Below are 15,275 nucleotides of genomic sequence, written 5' to 3' on the forward strand. Positions count from 1 at the left end.
AAATTTAAAATTTCTGTGGACTGTGAGTAGCACTCAGATTTAATGCTGGCATCTAGAACCTAATACATGCTACGTTCTCCAAAACAAAAAAAAGTTATACTCGATGCCGTCCGAAAAGTATGACTTTCATTGTGATTCACATCTTGTTTTTCGCTATAACTTGCCTTGGTTTGATGTGATAATAAATATTGTCTTCATTCAACCGAATACATATTGCTGGAACGCAAGTATAAATCCTAAAGAAGCAGTTTTTCGAAGGTTGACTGCGATGCAATAATCTGAGTTTGATGATACAATACGTTTGCAATATCTATTCCATGAAACGACCGCTCTGTGTGTATGTATGTGTGTGTGTGTGTGTGTGTGTGTGTGTGTGCGTGGGAGAGAGAGAGAGAGAGAGAGAGTTGTTAGCCTGATCGCTCGAACTCAGAACTACTTGGACCCACTATCTAAACTGGTCCATCGACTTCGACGACCTAAGAAGATAATTCCGGTATGACGAAGTCATTTCTGAAACGAATTGGAGACACAGCAGACGCTCTACGCATGTTTGCCATCGTTTTACGCATAAAATATCATATTGTAAAATGCCGTGTTATAAATTAGTATAAAATAGCCCTAAATCTCGAAACAGTTTCCAGTATTCTCTTCAAACCTTAACCTTCCAGTCCCATAGTTGCAGCCGGCCGGAGTGGCCGAGTTGTTCTAGGCGCTACAGGTTGGAACCGCGTGACCGCTACGGTCGCAGGTTCGAATCCTGCCTCGGGCATGGATGTGTGTGACGTCCTTAAGTTAGTTAGGTTTAAGTAGTTCTAAGCTCTAGGCGACTGATGACCTCAGCTGTTAAGTCCCATAGTGCTCAGAGCCGTTTGAACCATTTGAACCCATAGTTGCAGTCGGGTTGGAAGTAACACAGTTTGGAAAATTGGGCTATTACACTGTATGCAGTATTTTCGTGCACAGAACTTATCGGATACCACTGTAGCACAAATTTTAAAATTAGAGCGTCATTCTCAATATAACATGATTTCTAATGTGTGCTCTCTCGCTTTGAACGAATAAGTTTTATAAAACTTTACTGTGGCTTTTGATATTCGGCTACTAAAGTGCAGATATACGAAAATGAAGTAGTACATTCATGAATTGTGCATACAGTTCCATTCCGCTGTTTTCCAATTTGAAAATGTCGTCTGCAGTTAAAATATGATTTCCTATTCAAAAATGAAATTTTACAAACTTCTCGCAGAGTGTACACTTGTTTATCTCTATTTTTTGTACCAAATGGGTGAATTTCTGTGACGGTATGGATATCCTTATGGATATCCTCTAGCAGAACTTTCCTACCGATGGGATAAATTTTTATGAAATTTAATTTATGTATAATTACATCAACAAGAAAGCGCTGGTGGGAATAGAAGAAATCATTCTTAGCATCCGCATGGATGGCGGTTGCAGATGGAATGGTATACCTAGAACGCCTGATACGATGCCCTCTAAATTTGATGCATTTGTGACTCACTGCCTCAAAAAACAGTTACGTAGAGTTGAATTACAATTAGGTTATACACAAAGGGTCTTTAAATAAATTCCAACAGGGCAGAACCATAATATGTTCTCCATTTTCCAGGTAAGTAAAATTAGGTTATTACATCTTAACATTAGCGGTTAAAAAACAAGGTATATACATAAAAAACGTGGAAAATTCGGATGTGATGGAGGTTCTTTGCCTCCATGATCATCATCTAACAACCGGAATAAAGAAGTTAAATATCAGGAATTATAGAGTTGTTACGGAACAGTGACTCGTCAAAACTTCGTTACTCTTTAACGCAAGCTGTGTGAGGGGTAAAATATGTTGGGCACATTAATTGAAGGAACTGATATAGCAGGAAGGAGAATAAATGAAGCAGGCGTTATTTCGCGGAAAAAGTTGACTCCACATATTACTGTTTTCGGTTTCAGAGATTACAGTTGGTTGCGTTATACCCAAGGATATTTTTATTGCTTGCTCAAGCTATATTTCATCCAACGATTTATATTCGTCTTGCTGCTGGACAGGAAGCTAAATTGTTTATAGTACACTGATGTTTGAATTTTACTCTTGCATGGTGACTTATTGTAAAATATTTCACTTATAAATTAAACGCAAAATTATAGGTTTCATGAGAACCGTTGTTTATGACAGTAATCGTACTTAAATATTTTTGAAATTGAACATGTTTGGAGAAGTCATGTTTTGTCAACCTGATGGTGACTCGCAGCTGAAGCAGTAAAACCACATCTAAGGCTTGATACTGACAAAAAATTTCCATAGCCGCTTCAGAAGCAGGACAAATGAAATAAATGATTTTACATTGTGGATGGATTTAATGTTTGTCCTGGAACGCTTTCAGGGCTATATACAAAAATTAAGAAGTTACACAGTGTGTGATATTTTTATTTATTTTCAGTATGCAAAAATACCAATATCAGCAAACAACTTCAGTCTGACATAAAAACACCAGGCACAAATTGATCCTCGTAGGGTGTATTTACAAAGTTTCACACGCTTGAAAAAGAGCTGCGAGGACAATGACAAGAAAAAGAAAAAAGGAAATGAAACAACGTCTTCATTATCATGCGGTTATTTCGACCCGCGGCATACGTCAGCTCTTATTTAGCGATGCGTAGTTTCCCTCCCGAACAGTGCAAATATCAAAAGTAAAGGATGCGGGAAGGGATTGGGAACGTGGGTGGGAGAAGAGGGTGGTGGTGCGGGGGCGGGGGGGGGAGGGGACAAAGCGAAAACACGACATTAAAATTAGCTATCGCGGAAACGTCACACGCAAGCGCTTCTGCCGCAAAGGAAATAATTTAACTGGGATATAACAACGCTGACAGCGGCAAAAAATTACGCCGCTTGGCGACGACCGCGCCAACACGCACAAACACTTGCACGATTAAACACACACAAACTCACAAACACCCACACACTTTGCTGGCGCGTACAGAGGCACGGCGCTTCAGTTGTGCCGTTCTGAGCGCCTGGGACGGGTCCTGTTCCATAAATCGCCGGACTCTTGACAGTAAGAAAATTGCGCCTGGATGGTAGCTTTTTTTTGGGGGGGGGGGGGCTGTGTGCGTGTCTGTGTTTATTCCTCAGGGAGACTGGAGAGCGGCAGGCGAAAATCTGTATAGATTGCGAAATTCGCAGCCGCTCTGGTGGCAGGCGCAAAAGCTGACACAGGCATCTGGGACCGGCCGCGCACGGACCTGCTCCCAGCCGAACAGGTGCCTCGCGAACTCGGCTAGGCGCCGCTCTTAATAATGCATCCTCATTCCGCCACGCGTTCAATGCCGCGCACCTGGGCAATCAACGCGCCCAAGATCCACTTTACATCCCAACAGAACCGGTGGCTTGCGATTTTTCAATATTTATTTCTCACCTACAGTTCCGACTAGCAAATCGCGGCTCCTATTCTTGTCTCGTCTGGGCACCCTCTTACAGCCCTCACGCCAACACACACACACACACACACACACACACACACACACAAAATGAATGTTCATCTTGGGAATCACGCCATTGGACCTAGCGAGGAAAAAGCAAGGGGGAATTAAGTCCGGCGCCACCATCCTTCCCCCCACAGAAGTTTCTCGGCGCCGTCTCCTTCTTCCGCCTCTTTTGCTCGGTTCGCAATTTACACGCCTTCATTAGCCGCCGTTTCCGCCCCCGCCGCTGCCGCTGCCGTGTGTCTCGCCGACGCGGGACAATTTTGGCGCGGACAGCGCGGGCGGGAAGCAATTTGCACGTCTGTGCGACCGCCCGCCCGCCCGCCGCACCTTAATCCGCAGCAATCGCGGCTGCACAAAGCCTGCAGCACGAGGCGCACACAAAACTCGGCAGGCGGCCGGCCGTTTGAAGTCGTGCGGCGCCTCCTCCGCCGCCGCTGGCCAGGGGCATTCTTCCGGCGCGCCGCCTCTTTGGACGAAGCCGGAAATCGCAGCGACGGTGCCGCCAAAGGGCGGGACTCTGCGTTTTGGCGGTCTCGTTGTGGCTCTTCTACCTGTGAAAATGAAAAATCATCACCACATGTATTCCCGTGTCAGTTCAGCCATTTCACAGGCAAAAAACACTTTTGGGTGTGTCACCATGTCATGAAATATAGTATGTTCTTTCTACCGTGAAAAAAATTTAGGGATTGATCTACATCTACATCTACATTCACACTCCGCAAGCCACCCGACGGTGCGTGGCGGAGGGTACTTTGAGTACCACTATCGCTTCCCCCTTCTATTCCAGTCTCGTACTGTTCGTGGAAAGAAAGATAGTCGGTATGCCTCCGTGTGGGCTCTAATCTCTCTGATTTTATCCTCATGGTCTCTTCGCGAGATATACGCAGGAGGGAGCAATATACAGCTTGACTCCTCGATGAAGGTGTGTTCTCGGAACTTCAACATCTACAACTACATCTACATCTACATCCATACTCCGCAAGCCACCTGACGGTGTGTGGCGGAGGGTACCTTGAGTACCTCTATCGCTTCCCCCTTCTATTCCAGTCTCGTACTGTTCGTGGAAAGAAAGATAGTCGGTATGCCTCCGTGTGGGCTCTAATCTCTCTGATTTTATCCTCATGGTCTCTTCGCGAGATATACGCAGGAGGGAGCAATATACTGCTTGACTCTTCGGTGAAGGTATGTTCTCGAAACTTTGACAAAAGCCCGTACCGAGCTACTGATCGTCTCTCCTGCAGAGTCTTCCACTGGAGTTTATCTATCATCTCCGTAACGCTTTCGCGATTACTAAATGATCCTGTAACGAAGCGCGCTGCTCTCCGTTGGATCTTCTCTATATCTTCTATCAACCCTATCTGGTACGGATCCCACACTGCTGAGCAGTATTCAAGCAGTGGGCGAACAAGCGTACTGTAACCTACTTCCTTTGTTTTCGGATTGCATTTCCTTAGGATTCTTCCAATGAATCTCAGTCTGGCATCTGCTTTACCGACGATCAACAATATATGATCATTCCATTTTAAATCACTCCTAATGCGTACTCCCAGACAATTTATGGTATTAACTGCTTCCAGTTGCTGACCTGCTATTTTGTAGCTAAATGATAAAGGATCTATCTTTCTGTGTATTCGCAGCACATTACTCGTGTCTACATTGAGATTCAATTGCCATTCCCGGCACCATGCGTCAATTCGCTGCAGACCCTCCTGCATTTCAGTACAATTTTCCATTGTTACAACCTCTCGATACACCACAGCATCATCTGCAAAAAGTCTCAGTGAACTTCCGATGTCATCCACCAGGTCATTTATGTATATTGTGAATAGCAACGGTCCTATGACACTCCCCTGCGGCACACCTGAAATCGCTCTTACTTCGGAAGACTTCTCTCCATTGAGAATGACATGCTGCGTCCTGTTATCTAGGAACTCCTCAATCCAATCACACAATTGGTCTGATAGTCCATATGCTCTTACTTTGTTCATTAAACGACTGTGGGGAACTGTATCGAACGCCTTGCGGAAGTCAAGAAACACGGCATCCACTTGGGAACCCGTGTCTATGGCCCTCTGAGTCTCGTGGACGAATAGCGCGAGCTGGGTTTCACATGACCGTCTTTTTCGAAACCCATGCTGATTCCTACAGAGTAGATTTCTAGTCTCCAGAAAAGTCATTATACTCGAAAACAATACGTGTTCCAAAATTCTACAACTGATCGACGTTAGAGATATAGGTCTATAGTTCTGCACATCTGTTCGACGTCCCTTCTTGAAAACGGGGATGACCTGTGCCCTTTTCCAATCCTTTGGAACGCTACGCTCTTCTAGAGACCTACGGTACACCGCTGCAAGAAGGGTGGCAAGTTGCTTCGCGTACTCTGTGTAAAATTGAACTGGTATCCCATCAGGTCCAGAGGCCTTTCCTCTTCTGAGCGATTTTAATTGTTTCTCTATCCCTCTGTCGTCTATTTCGATATCTACCATTTTGTCATCTGTGCGACAATCTAGAGAAGGAACTACAGTGCAATCTTTCTCTGTGAAACAACTTTGGAAAAAGACATTTAGTATTTCGGTCTTTAGTCTGTTATCCTCTGTTTCAGTACCATTTTGGTCACAGAGTGTCTGGACATTTTGTTTTGATCCACCTACCGCTTTGACATAAGACCAAAATTTCAAAGGATTTTCTGCCAAGTCAGCACATAGAACTTTACTTTCGAATTCACATCGATTAGAGTTTACGGAACAAAAAAGGTCTAATGGACCTATATCCGGAAACACGTGGTTTCCATGCTAGAGACCATTTATTCAATATTCCATTGTTACCGCCCTGTACCATGCAGCCACAGTTACAGTACGCGCTGAAAATGGTTTCCATGTGCCGTAACACATGCGTGTACGCGCCGTAGCATGTTGTGCTCACAGGTTCTCATCGGCCAGGATGCATCCGAACAGTATCAAAGGCAGCATGAATACGCTATTCCTGTGCCTCCACATCTGGAATCGGCTCTGATAACCAGAAATTTCACGGGTTGAGATCCGGTGAACGAGCAGGCCATTCAACTGGACCCCCTCATCATATACATGAACCAGGAAAGACACAATTGGGATGCTTCTCGACGTTAACGGCGAATTGATTTTGAGCACCACCAAGTAACAGCAACATAGCCCTTCGAAGCATCACGGAACTTCTTGGAGCGTGGGAGGCAAAGTCACCCGCAAGAAACGCCGGTAGCTCCGGCCTGTTAGTTGACGTGGAAGGAAGACTGGTCCCAAAATACGGTCGCCAATTATTCCAGCCCACACATTCCGGCTGCACCGATGCTGATGAATCGATGTCACCATACCATCTGCATGTTATCCCACAGACGACTATTATGAAAGTTGAAAATGCCACCCCTCGTAAGGGTGGCCTCATCTGTGAATAGGATGGATGACACGAATCCAGTAATCGTGAATGCCTGGTGAAGAAACCAGTGACAAAACTCATCCTGATGTGGAAGGTCCCTCGCTGGTAAGTGCTGTACAGGCTATAAGTGATAAGGATAGTAACAATTCTCATGGAATGGGTCAAAATGGCTCTGAGCGCTATGGGACTTAACTTCTTAGGTCATCAGTCCCCTAGAACTTAGAACTACTTAAACCTAATTAACTTAAGGACATCACACACATCCATGCCCGAGGCAGGATTCGAACCTGCGACCGTAACGGTCGCGCGGTTCCAGACTGTAGCGGCTAGAACCGCTTGGCCACTCCGGCCGGCAAATTCTCATGGACAACGTTCCACACAGATGTCAGACTTACATTGTACTGGCGGGCCAACTGCCTCATACTGACACGGAGGTCGCCTTCCACAGTGTTAATCACATTTTCCTCCAAATCTGGTGTCCAAACAGTTCGCGTACGTCTTCATAATTTCCTGCTTTCTAAAACGATGCAGTCTCAGACAAACGGTGAAACACTAGCCAACATTGAAGGCTCTGGCTGTTGTGGACAGGATAGGTTTCCTGATACCACCTTGCTGCCCGCAGCCAGTTGCCATTTGTCTTTTCGTAAGTAAACACTATGTTGGCAAGCTCTCGATTCGAGTACGGTAACATTGTGTACAATGCTCTATCACATCCACTACTGGGTGAGCAGTGAATCGGACACAACATTAACAATTACTATGGCAGGATAAGACGCTAGGACATGACGTATGAGGAAGAGTACGAGTCTCTAGGAGGAAACCACGCGTACTGTAACTGTAGCCGCATGGTACCGCGCATATTAGATCGCAGTCTCTCTAACAAAACATGACTGAATAAATGATCTCCAGCATGGAAGCCATGCATTTCCGGAGATAAGTTCATTAGATCTTCTTTGTTCCATATCCTCTCATTCATAAATCCCTAGAGTTCATACACGTTGCAAAAAATCACCCTGTATAACTAGTAATATTAAAATTAAACTCTGTCTGAACAGGTGTCTATCAGCTTCCGAGTCATCTCCAATGTTTAGGCCGAGCGGTTCTAGGCGCTACAGTCTGGAACCACGCGGCCGCTGCGATCGTAGGTATGAATCCTGCCTCGGGCATGGATGTATGTGATGTCCCTAGGTTAGTTAGGTTTAAGTAGTTCTAAGTCCTAGGGGACTGATGACCTCAGAAGTTAAGTCCCATAGTGCTCAGAGACATTTGACAAGGATATGGAGGGGCATGTGGTCAACACACCGCACTCCCAGCCAATGGCAGTTTACGCAATGGCGGTCGGTTATCATATACGAATATGCTAACCACACAGTAAACATCGCACTAATATCATTCTATTTCACTTCAAGTGCACTCCGGAGATTGCTTCAAAATTACACTGTTTCTCTTCTAATGCTAGCCGCAAATCGCATCGAAATTACGCCATTTCTCATTGAGTGCGTGCTGCTACGCCAACAAAAGTGACGAAAACTTGTGTAACTAGAAACAGGTGCCGAGTGCTGAAAGGATGGTAGGCCACGCTACGATCAGCTCAGAGAAAGGACGCAACCGTCTTGTTTTCAACCATGCACGCTCTAATGTGACGTCATCCCTTCCGTCATTACGAGTGCTACGTTGTTCGCAGTGTCAGATCAGTATTTTTCTTTGATATTGCGTGTAGAATACGGTGAAAATGTAGAGAATGAGCAATTTTTGAAAACCTGTTGTCATGGCAGTACGTGCACCCACATTCGTTTCCTGTTGTTACCGAATTTTTTAAATTTATTTTACTCCTTGTGATGTTAAACTATTAATTATAAAATTTACATACAGTTAAAGAGTTCAATTTATATACGTAATATTATTATAATCGGATTTATTGTGGTGGACATTTCACATTCAATTTATATTCAAAAGTTTATAGGGCACCACAATGTACCAAACTAGTATAATTTTGCAAAAGCTACCAGAGAATTTATGAGCTGTTACTTCTCAATCAAGTAGCTCCTCAGTTTCTAACTAGAAATACAAGATGTATCAGAAGCTATGGCACAAGCCATGGTGGTTGGTGGACGGATACCATGTGAGCACATTTTACTATTAAACTTACGTACGAAAGGGTTTTGTTTGCATGCTAGCGTCTATAAAACGTGGAGGAGGACATAGGCGGTTTGGACAACAGAAGATAGGCAAGGAGGCTTTTTTTCTTTCTTTTTTATTTTTTTGATTTGCAGCTCCTTGTATTGGCCTGTTTGCAGTAAAAATTGTTGGATGTGAGGTCCGCCAGTTATACAAAACACCGTTTGTCTCAGGATCCAAACATGTTTCGGCACCACTGTGCCATCGTCAGTGGGTTTTCGTTTTTATTTATTCTGTACATTTGGTGTGCCTGAATTTTCTGGATCACTTGTGTGTTAATTACTACAGGTAGCTTGTCCTGCTTTGGTGTGGCAAGCACTTGCATTCTACGCTTCATGCTGAAGTGTTGTGATGCACACGTAACTATAACAAGTATTTTCCACAAATAACGTAGTAAAACACTTTTCACGTCACCAAACACTGTGTGATCACATACAGTATGCTATAACCTGGTCTTGGTTTTTCTTTAGTCTTGCTTCCATTATGAAACACAACATCAGAATTGCCTCTCTGATGCCTTTACCTTTCCATCCTCAATTTTCTTTTCCACTCTTCTGTATATTATCATTGTGAGCAACTTCGTTGCATGATTTGTTAAGCTGATTTTGCGGTAATTCTTGTAGATGTCAGACCGTGCATTCTTGTAATTTGTGTGGATGATGTTTTTCCGAAAGTCAGATCGTATGTTGCCAAACCCATACGTTCTGCACACAAACGTGAATAGTTGTCTCATTGCCAGTTTCCCCAATGAATTTAGAAATCGTAATGGCATGTTATCTATTCCTTCTACCTTATTTGATCTTAAATCCTCCAAAAATCCCTTAAATTTTGATTCTAATACGGGATTCCCCAAGTATTCTAAACCGACTCCTGTTTCTTCTTGTATGAGACCAGACAAATCTTTCACCTCATAAAGGCCTATCCACTATCTCTTCTGCATTTTACAATGGAATTCCTGTTGCACTCTCAACGTTATCACCCTTGCTTTTAATGTAACCGAATGTTGTTTTGACTTTCCTGTATGCTGAGACAGGCCTTCCGACAATCATTTCTTTTTCGATTTGTTCGCAATTTTCATACAACTATTTCGCCTTAGCTCCCCTGCATTTACAACTTATTTCGTACCTCAGCGACTTGTATTTACGTATTCCTGAATTTCCCAGAAAATTTTTGTACTTCCTTCTTTCATCGATCAACAGAAGTATTTCTTCTGTTACTCACAGTTTATTCGCAGTTACGTTCTTCGTACCTATGCTTTTCCTTCCAACTTTTGTGATTCCCCTTTTTAGAGAAGTCCATGCCTCTTCAACTATACTGCCTATTGAGCTATTCCTTATTGCTGTATCTGTAGCCTTAGAGAACTTCAAGCTTGTCCCGCCGTCCCTTAGAAGTTCTTAGCTCATTTCTTTGTGTAATGATTCTTCCTGACTAAGCTTTTGGACATCAACCTACTCTTCATCACTATTGCATTGTGTTCTCAGTCTGTGTCTGTTCCTGGGTACGCCTTACAATCCAGTATCTGATTTCGGAATCTCTGTCTGACCATGATGTAATCTAACTGAAATCTTCCGGTATCACACGGTCTTTTCCAAGTATATCTCTCGCTATTGTGATTTTTGAACAGAGTATTCGCTATTGCTAGCTGAAATTTATTACAGAACGCATTAGTCTTTCTTCTCTGCCGTTTCTTGTCCCAAGCCCATATTCTACTGCAACCTTTTCTTCTACTCCTTCTCTTACAACTGCATTCCAGTCCCTCATGACTATCAGATTTTCATCACCGTTTGTGTGTTGTATTACCCTTTCAATATCCTCATATACTTTATCTCTTCATCTTCATCTTGCGACGTAGGCATGTATACGTGAACTATCGTTGTCGGTGTTAGTCTTCTGTCGATTCCGAGAAGAACAAAGCTATCACTGAACTCTTCACTTTAATTAACTCTTTGCCCTACCTATCTATTCATAACGAATCCTACTCCCGCTATACCGTTTTTTCTGCTGTTGATATTACCCTATACGCATCTGACCAGAAATCCTTGTCTTCTTTCCGTTCCACTTCACTGATCCCTACTAAACCTAGATTGAGCTTTGCATTTTCCTTTACAGATTTTCTAGCTTCCGTACCACATTCAAGCCTCTGACATTCCACAGCCCGACGCGTAGAACGCTATCCTCTCGTTGATTATTCAATATTTTTTCTGTTCCAGAATCTTTTGATTTTAGATTAGATTAGATTATTTTTTCGTTCCATAGATCCGTGATGAGGAGATCCTCGTGGATGTCAATTTTTTTAAGCTGAAATAACAATACTAATAGTATGAATATATACAATACATCATTTGTTTCTATTAAAAAATTCGTCAATGGAGTAAGAGGAGTTGGCCACTAGTAAGTCTTTCAGGCTCCTTTTAAACTGTTCTTTATTTGTAACTAAATTTTTTTATGTTTGCTGGCAAATTATTGAAGATGAGTGTTCCTGAGTAGTGGTTTCAAGTCCTTGTGCAGAGCATTTTTGTTCCTGGTATTGTATGTATGAACTGAGCTGTTTGTTGGAAAAAGAGACATATTATTTAGGACAAATTTCATTAAGGAGTAAATATACTGAGAGACAGTAGTTAGTATACCCAGTTCTTTCAAGAGGTTTCTACAGGACGTCCGTGAATTTACTCCACAAATAATACGTATTACACGCTTTTGGACTCTGAAAATTTGTTTGACTTGAAGAGTTACCCCAAAATATTATACCATATTACATTATGGAATGAAAGTAGGCAAAGTATGCAAGCTTTTTCATTTTTAGGTCGCCTATCTCTGCTAACACTCGAATTGCAAATACTGAATTGTTAAGGCGTTTCTGCAGTTCTGTGGTGTGCTCCTCCCAACTGAATTTATTATTAAGTTGTAATCCAATGAATTTAAGACTGTCAACCTCTTCTATCTGCAATTCTTCATACTTTATGCTTATGCTAGGTGGAAACCTCTTACAGGTTCTGAATTGCATATAGTGAGTCTTTTCGAAGTTTAATGTCAGTGAGTTGGCTTTAAACTATTTATTAATATCCATGAAAATATCGTTAGCAGACCATTCTAGAATTACACTCGACATATGTATTACATAGATTGTCAATGAAGAGACACTTTTTTCAATTCTAGGCCACGTTACATGTCTTTAATACCGTGATTTCCACTGCCTTCTGTCTCCTAATGCCGTTGATCATTGCTGATTTCATATTATTACATCTAAAAATATTGAATAAAAGATGAAATTTTCTCGGGATTCCAGCCGCGTCAAGTAGTCTTTTAAAATCCACGGGCTTTCTGTCACCATTTGACACTGACCGAGGAATACTCGGCCGAAAGGTCGGTGTGTGTGTGTGTATGTGTGTGTGTGAGAGAGAGAGAGAGAGAGAGAGAGAGAGAGAGAAATAACACAAAGGTACGTTGGCGAGGCCGTACGCGTAAAGCCCATTGTCCCTGAATTAAACGCCGGCCGGAGTGGCCGAGTGGTTCTAGGCGCTACAGTCTGGAACCGCGCGACCGCTACGGTCGCAGGTTCGAATCCTGCCTCGGGCATGGATGTGTGTGATGTCCTTAGGTTAGTTAGGTTTAAGTAGGTCTAAGTTCTAGGGGACTGACGACCTCAGATGTTAAATCCCATAGTGCTCAGAGCCATTTGAACCGAGATTGACAGTGAGAGGGAGGGAGGAGAGTAGGAGATGGACAGAGGGGTGTGAGACAATGGGCATAGAAAGCGGAAAGGTGCTGCTGTCCAGAGAGAGGGAGAGAGAGAAAGCTGATGAGGAGACGGAGATAAAGGGGCAGAAAAAGGGGTCGAGAGGCCTTGGGACAGAGAGGGGACAGAAGAAAATGGGCAGGGAAAGGGAGGAGAAGGTAATGGACAGGGAGAAGGGAAGGGGAGGAGGACATAGACAAATACAGGTGGAAGAACAAGAGTAGGACGTATATGCGGTGCGCATACATATATTAGAAACATGTGCTGTTTCTTTTCTTTCTTTCCCACTTAATCAGACTGAACCACAGAAAGCGTGGCTGGAAACAGTTCGATGCTCTTTTTTTTCACTTTTCCTGCGACAAAATTCAGCCTTTCTGTTGATGAATGCATCCAGCAATCATTAAAATGCCTTGCTTGTTGCTTAGTGTCGGCCCTTACTAATGAAGCTGCCAGAGCTGCGGCTCCGGCCCGCCCACACCGCGCCCGCGCCGGCCGCAGCCCGCAGAAGCGCACGTCAGGACAAGCGGCCGCCAACGCCGCGGTGACCCGCTGCGGCCGCCGGCCAGCCAGTGTCGTGTACCGCTGCCCAGGCGCCCGCGGCAGCCTGTCCGTAATCTGCGCCGGCCAGGCCGTGGGCCGGCGCTTTTCTTGTGAGGAACAAAGCGCGCTGCCGTCCCGTCTCGAGGCCCAGATTACCACCCTCCGCCACCCACCACCCGCCACCGGCGACCGGCCGCACAATACGACAGCCCGGCTGCGAGTCCGCCACGGGCCCTCTGGCGTTGCTGCAGTTTCGTCGCCCAGCACATTGCGAAACAGAAACCTGGCGTTTCCACCGAATGACGAAATTATGCTCTTGTATCTTCACTTTTGTCTGTTTGTACGTTTGTGGCGTCCCAGTTGTATGATGGCGTGCTTTGAGAAATGCAGATAGATACGCCTCATCTTCCGCAATGGGGAAAAAATTTTCACTACAGGCGTTCCACAGGGTTCAATAATATACCCATTACTATTCTTGCTCTATAGTAATGGTCTGCCATTATATTTGAATAACGAGGAGGAGTCTGTTCTATTTTAGGCGATCCAAGGATTATTAATGTTAACTGAAACCACAGCAACTTCATATGAGGTTCGTTCTAAATTAACATCACAAGGGGACGTTCAGATTCAGATTTCACTATCTGTCTCTTCGTAACTAATTCTGACTATTTGAGAGAAAGTGAACATTGTTGCCTTTAGTGTAGATTAGATTACTGGTTTCAGCAAGCATGGTTACCATCTTCAGATCTGTGAATGTATTCATACTACTTGAAATTATCCAGAATAAAATTAAAGAACACTAGATGCTAAGTAACAGCAAAATCATGTTAAAACACACTTCAGTACATGTCCCCTATACCAGCTGTAGCTGTTCCCTTAGGAAAATTAATTAATTACTGTGCTGATAAACCTCTTACATTATTTGATTTTCAAACAGCTAAGCAGAACTGAACGTACTCAGACAGTTCGCTCTTTACCTATTCTGATCAACACTAAACTGACACACAATATTTTTAGCGCAACGCAATCGACTTTCAATAATCCCTACAAAAGAATGGCCCTGACTAACAATAACCTATACCTTTCATGAATCACCTCACAAAAACCTTCGTTACTCGAACTACTGCAATACAGCGAGCGCCAATACTGCCAGCTGAATAAAAGATTCTAACTACTGAAGGCACTAACTACTGATAGGCATAGTTATCAAATGAAAGATTTTGATGGAGCCAAACAATGTGTTTACCTTAATAGTGTTCAAAAGTCATAACATATCATCCGCTCTCAAAACTCCGTCATTTCTCTCCCCACATCCACCACTGCTGGCGGCTCACCTCCAACTGCGCAACGCCATGCGCTGTTAACAGCCAACTGCCCAACACTACAATAGCATACATTCCAACAATGCAAACCAACCACAGCCTTCACACAGCACAGTCAGTGATTTTCATATAGAGCGCTACGTGGTGTTACCAACATAAAAACCTAAACAGCCTACTTACATAGCCCCGATGCTCCCCAAAAAAAATTTTACAAATTGTTTTGGGCAGTGGCCAATAATGATTTGATAAAATTTTTCATTTGGTACATTCATTTCAGCTACGCACATTTTCGTCCAAGAAAATCTTATCATATTCTTCGGGCGACTTGTTATTTTAACAATATGGAAACGAGAATTCGAAGAGTCTTGTCTATTTGTAAACTTTGTCAAAAGGCTAAACCATCTACTACCTCACATCGTGCTCCGTTGTTTCCTATCATCCCTTCTAAATTAAAATAATTTGCTGCTGTTGATCTCTTGGGACCTCTTGTCAGAACATCGAATGGGTTTTCGTACGTTCTGGTCGCTGTTTAACTTACTTCAAAATTTGTTTCTTTCACTCCGTTACGTAAAGCCACTGGACGGTCTGTATTCAAC

The 15,275-nt window shown here is 43.4% G+C and overlaps 1 protein-coding gene across 1 annotated transcript in view; it reads right to left on the bottom strand.

Moving 5' to 3' along the window:
- Positions 1-2,430: 2,430 nt before the first annotated feature.
- Positions 2,431-15,275, bottom strand: part of LOC126100947 (potassium channel subfamily K member 13) — a 1,039,067-nt gene continuing 1,026,222 nt past the window's right edge. The window contains exon 9 of the mRNA XM_049911608.1: positions 2,431-4,046. The gene's annotated coding sequence lies outside the window, so the exon portion shown is untranslated. The remainder of the gene's footprint in view (positions 4,047-15,275) is intronic.

The sequence above is a fragment of the Schistocerca cancellata genome, chromosome 9, assembly GCF_023864275.1.
Source record: "Schistocerca cancellata isolate TAMUIC-IGC-003103 chromosome 9, iqSchCanc2.1, whole genome shotgun sequence".
NCBI classification, from domain to species: domain Eukaryota; kingdom Metazoa; phylum Arthropoda; class Insecta; order Orthoptera; family Acrididae; genus Schistocerca; species Schistocerca cancellata.